This window comes from Emydura macquarii, unplaced genomic scaffold, assembly GCF_026122565.2.
Source record: "Emydura macquarii macquarii isolate MOO-44397 ecotype Brisbane River unplaced genomic scaffold, CSIRO-AGI_Emac_v2 contig_3348, whole genome shotgun sequence".
Classification (NCBI taxonomy): Eukaryota; Metazoa; Chordata; order Testudines; family Chelidae; genus Emydura; species Emydura macquarii.
In genome coordinates this window covers 8,235,778-8,242,066 of record NW_027133485.1, presented here as the reverse complement: position 1 = coordinate 8,242,066, position 6,289 = coordinate 8,235,778, and positions in this window count along the sequence as shown.

Genomic DNA, 6,289 nt, shown 5'->3' with positions numbered 1-6,289 from the left:
TGTGTCTTGCAGACCTGATCTGGGTCCTAAAAACACTGGTAGCCAGTCTACACTACCGCTGCCACCACTGTTGCTGCACCAGCACTGGCAACAGTGGGAAATTCTGAAGAGAGACACTACTGTAAACATAGCCAGAGTGTGTCGCAGGCATCGAGGCCCCATGAATGCAGAGGTGAATCCCAGGGTGCGAAAAGGCGCAGGAGGAAGGGGGCATAAGGGCAGCGAGAGCTAACAGGGAGCCTGGATTAGATGTTGCAATAGATGGGAAAGAGTCAAGGCTGGGGACTGAAGTAGATGGAGTGGAGGGGGGAGGAAGATGACTGGGATGCAGAAGGTGATTGTAATCAAAGGCCGGGGGATCCAGCTGGGGGTGAGGGCTGTACCACCTGGGATAATGAAAAAGGGTCGATGTGAGTGACACTACAGAGGAAGTGATTGAGTTTTAATGAGAGTTTGGATATGGAGGGGAAAGAGCGGAATCAAATCCTAAGATTGTGCCTAGGAGGTGGGGCGGTGGGGTGAACAGGAAAGTTTCAAAACAACTGATTTGAATCTAGACTAAATTGGTTCCAGTTCCTGCCAGGACCTGAGCTCATCCCTCCATCCCCCAGGTTTGTCTTTCCCCTGCTGCCCTCAGTGATCTAGCTAAGCCTTGTCCACAGTGGAGAAACTGACCAAATCCTGAAATTGCTTTCTCTGTCCAGTCTAAAAGGGTTTCAGGTAACCTGGTTACTTCGGCTGCTCCTGAAGATGGTTTTTCATAATCGTAAAAAATAAATGTTCTGCCCTGGCTAAGCTGGGCAGCAGCAGCCAGCAAAGCAGGGTCGCCTGAAACCCTTTTTTAAGAGCTGTCATTGAAGAATGGTTTCAGAAGGCTGTCATTTCTATGTGCACCTACTGCAATGTGAAGAATCCAGCTGCCCAGTGTGGTTTGAGTAATTAGGGCCGCAGGAGGAATCACACACTTCACAGGGCCTGATCTCATGTTCTGGCAGGTAGGAAGTATTTTAACTGAGCTTTAAAATGCCTCGGTCATGTGCGTCATTCTTAAAGCGACACAAACATAGAGAGCGCTAGTGGCTAACGAGAGAGCTTTGTAAAAAAGCAGAGCCATGCTCACCAGCCTCCAGTGACTTTTACGATGCACAACCCACACGCTCCACCTCTCGGTATTTAAAGTTCTTTGATTGGTCAGTTTCTGTTCTGCCCTTTTTACATAAGCGAAGACCTGATCCTGAGAGGAGCTGAGCACTTACAGCTCCCGATGGACTTTTCTGGGTCAGGCATTGAGCTCTTATGGCAGCTTAATGTGTGTAAAGTGCTACGAAGATGAAAGGTGTTAGGTAAGTGCTACAAACTATTAGAAAATCATATTAACAGGTGTCAATTCCACTCTCCTCTCCCCCTCCCTTCCAGAGGAAAAAGAATGACTTCACCAGCCCTCTGTCCCCCACTACCCATTTAAAGGGTTCCTCTATGTTCCCAAAATCCTGAAGCAAGAGAGTTTCACTCCATCTTTTCTCCAGCATGACCAATATGGATCCTGAACGAATCAGTTGACTGCAGTTCTCCTTAAAGCTTGTCCCCTTGGTAGGTGGTGTTTTCTGTATTGATACACACAAAGCCTTAAGGTGTAGTTTGAATTTTAGTTTATTTTTACTTTATTGGGGGATCCAGGATTTCCCTGCCTCTAAGATATTAGAATGGCAACAAACTAACACCCGTGTGCCTCCTAAACATGGAGACGGGTCTGGATCTGAACTTCTCCAGTTTGGGTATGTTTGGATCTAGGATTTGGATTCAAATCATGACCGAAATAGGGATCAGTCTCACAGGCTGGAGGAACTTTGGTTTAGACCAGGGGCATGCGCAGAAATTTAAATTTGACACACCCTCCCCAGCTGGAGCACACGCCATCTGCCACCCCGCTCCCTGGCCCCAGCAGAAGAGTTATGTGCGCCTGACAGTTATTGGAGGGGCCTGTGCCCCTGCTCTCCCCGCCTTGTGAACGCCTCTGGTTTGGACTGATGTCTAGTTTGTTTAAACTATTAAACCATTTAATGTATCTATGAATAGACTAGATCAGTCAATGTGGGTTATCAGCCTGAGCTGCGTTGATGTCCCCTGGGGATGCCTGGTTCAGGGTGAAGGCCAGGGCCTACCACTGATGGTCAGGAAGGATTTATGCTTCACCAGAGACCACTCCTTGACGTGTGTAAAAACTTTGCTTCCTTGAAAATTATTTCACTGTGATTTAAAACTGCTTTGCAAACACTTGCTCTACTTTTCACCTTGGAAAGGCCCCAAGGAAGGAAATGCCTGGTGGGCTTTGAAAGAAGTCCTGGGGGGTCTGTTCCTGCCGCCATTGAAGCCAACGGCCAAACCTGTATTGACAGGAGCAGGGCTGAGATGGATCTTGGTTTAGCTCCACATCTTTCTCTTGCTGGCAGCAGAGTTTGCTTTGCTGAAATCCTCCTTGTAGGTGGTATGCCACAGAGGAGCTGTTAGTGCAAGAAAAAGAGCAAGATCGGACAAGGGTGAGCAATGCCTCCCACGCCCTTAGCGTCCAGCGTAAGACCTGCCGCAGCACTATATGCGGGCCTGCCCCTCCTCTGACAGGGAATATATCTTCCCACTTGCAGCAGTTTTGCCACTTGCCCCAGACAGGGCAGCACATGGGATTGGCTGCCTTGTGTTGAAGGGCCAGTCGGTCCCAGGACCATCTAGATGAATACAGCATGGCAGAGCTTGTGGTGTTTTATCTTCTGCCCTGCTGCTGCCTTATGAGCGACGTTAGAAAATTCTGCAGCTGGAGATGGGCCCATGAAAATTAGGATCCGGAGTTCATTCAGTCCCTAGTTTGGGTATATTTGGACTCAGTATAAAGATGGAGGAACGTGTGTAAATTCAAGCACAGATGCAGGCGCAGGTTTCAAACATCCCCTAAATGTGGAGGGTATTTGGATCTGAGGTTGGGGCTGGGATGTTCCTGGGTCATGATGTTCATTTAAATGAGTCCATGGATACCAAGTTTCTCCTTGTCCTTTGAGGGGATGACGCCTCGCCTGGCCTGAACCGTCTGCAGCTTCTGTGTGTGATCAGGCTCTTCTGCTACCAAAGATCTCTGTGGCTTCAGCCCCCTTGCTTCGTCCGGTACCTCTCAGAGCAGATGTTACTGGCACGTCATTGTTTATACTACAGGCCATTCCTTCCTGCGGCTCTTCCGCACGCATTCCAGCCTTGGCCCAAGGAACTGCATGCTGTTTTCTTATTCCCAAAGGACGTGAAAGTAAAAATAACAGTGAAAAATTCCACGACTGAGGATAACTTGCCTTGCTAGTGCCACTCGCCTCTGCCATTCTAGGAGTTAATCTGTAAAGCCCTGTATGGTAGGTCCCTAATGGCCTGATCCTGCACAGTTCTGAGTGCCCTCAACTCCCACTGACTTCAGTGACTGGGTTGGGTCACTCGCTGAGCTCAGCCATGGTGTTGCTGTTAACAGCCCCTAGATCTGGCGCCAAGATGAAGAGGAGTTGCTGGGATCAAAGCACTTTCAGTGAAGGGTCCTTGACTTTGGAGTTCCCTGCCTGCTGCACTTCACCTGAGCCTGAGTTTAATCGGCAGGGTGCAGCACAAGGTCCAGCCAGTCACTCAGGCTTTGGCCTAGGGCAGGTTGGTAACCATGGGGTTTATGTTTCAAGGAGCATGAGGGAGGCTGCCGGAACAACTCTGCCCTTTAGTAGGGTCCTGTGGCCATTGTAAATAAGATGGAGTGTTGCTGGCAGCTTGATACACTAAGATGACGTGGGCTTTAGTTGGATGAATGCTGCCACAGGCATAGGGCACTAGGCATGTGTTTCTATCAGGTGCTTATGTTTATCATTAGGGGAAGTGTTGCTTTATAACCATGCCTGTAGTCCTCTACGCCCAGGGGCATAGCTTGGTGGGTCCCATCACTGGTTGCCACTAATAGTACTTCAAAACTTCAAACTTTACCACCAAGACTAGGCTAATCATCCTCCTAGTGCCTTGTGGCCCACTGCTTCACGGTCTTCATGATGACCCTTGGACCCAGCCTCTGTGCCTGGTCCCAGGGCCTTGTCACTGCCCACCTTCCACTTAATTGTTTGCTGTATCTTGCCAAGGGTGATTGGCAGGTATCACATCCGCCATAGAGCTGGATGCGGGCCGGATAGCCTATTAAGGGAGAGAGGGCAATGCAGGTTGCTGGCTACAGGCCCAAGAGGGTGGGGCGAGATCATAAGCTAGTACGATGGCAGTTGTGGACTGGAAAACTGGTCTTGTTACCTGAACAAGTCGGGATGCTCTGCCATGCTGTTAATCATTGCAGCTATATGAACGGCCTTGTCTGTTATCACAAGGTCAGCAGAATGATCGTACATCTTCCCTGTTGGCTGCAGCAGTGACCATGTTACAAACACAATCGGGCTGTAAATATCCAGCATGATCAGCAGGTGTGAAAACTGGCAAGCCACTACATATAACATTTGGCAAATGTATCAGTTCAAATGACACAAACTCTTATTGTCAAATATCCCCTACTTTGCTGTGCCAGCTCCAGAGCGGCATAACTGATAAGGGCATCAGGACGGGCTGGAATCAAAGGTAAAGGCACATGGGTATCCATCATGCAGTGTGACCCATACAGTTTCAAGGTGTTGTTTGGGCGAGCTCATGTTATGTGGGGGGGAGGCACAAAATAAAAAGATTGTGGACTTCAGCGTCGTTTCTTTTGCAATTGTCTTGATCTGTCATGGTTGCAGTGTAGTTATAGCCATGCTGGTCCCAAGATAGGAGAGACGCAAGGTGGGTGAGGTAATAGCATTTATTGGACCAACTTTTGCTGGTGAACGAGACAAGCTTTTCAGCTCCGCAGCGGTCTGCTTCAGCCCTGGGAAACACACTAGGAGATACGCTGATTACCCAGACCTGAAGAAGAGCTCTGCGGTGCTCAGATGCTTGTCTCGTTCACCAACAGAAGTTGGTCCAACAAAAGATGTTACCTCACTACCTTGTCTCTCTCTAGTTCTCTCGCTACCATGTTCATTCCAATTTGCTGTGTTATATGAAGAACAGCACTTGCTGCATTTCATACAGTAGAGGAAGCATGAGGTTTAGATCTAATCAGGTTACTGTGCACATTTGTTCATAGGATCTGGTATCTTTCTGCGATAGGGTGAGTACAAAAAAAACCCTCAAAGTCATTAATGGTAAACATGAGAGAATTTCCCCTTTACATTTCATTTTATTTGCATTTTTTTAGGTATAATTTTTTTAAAATTTTTTAAAAATCATATAGCTTTATGGACAAAAAGTCTGCCCTGATCCTCTTATTGGCTCCATGGTGGTGGACTCTAGTAGGCGGTGCTTCATTTGTAATGAAAGAGGTGCTGTGGCTCAAGCAAATTTTTTTTAACCTCCATAACTGTTGCAGCAAGCCTAGAGGTGCTGAGGCTGTGGCCTGGCACAAATTAAGCACTATCAGAGTAGAGCATAACTGGGATACACAAGCGCACAGATCCTCCTGCTTGGAGCACACTTCAGGAGTAGGGTTCTAGTTTTTAGTCAAACACCTGCCATTAGCCAACTTGCAAAGCAACTGAGGGTGTGCTCCAGAAAGCCTTCTCGCCCAACTTTATGCAGAGATGGGCTTGGATTCATCTGTTGCCCATTTATAACAATAAATAGGATCCAGGTGTCTTATAACACAGAGATGGCACTCGCTCAACTCCGTTTTACCCTATTCAGACCAGCCCAAAGGCGAAGCAGGCCCCAGCATGTACTGCTTGCCCTCTCAAGCTTAGCAGCGCCTTAGGGATTGAGGTGGAACGTTCTCTGTTTTCCATGCAGGCAGGCTGAGCTTCTGGAAGGCAGCTGGCCTGAGGGGGGGGGGGGGGCACCTATGTCATAGAAATACCCTGGAAGGGGGGGGGGTCGATCTCAGTAGGAGTGATTGTGTTTGTACAGCACCTAGCATGCTGGGGGCCTGGGCCAGGCTTGGGGGGGGGGGGGGATCCTTTGTGCTACCATGCTATGAACAGTAAATAAATATGCACTGGGGGCAAATCTCAGGAGGCAAGCGTTTGTACAGTGCCTAGCACGGGAGAGGGGGAACGGGGGGCAGGGGGCACTGGGCTATGCTTCATCCCGTGCACTAACTACCATGCTATGAGTCGTAAATAATTATACACCAGCGGACAGAGTGTGTGTGTTTGTACAGCGCCTAGCACAAACGGGTCCACACTATGCATTGCACATACTTGGGAGG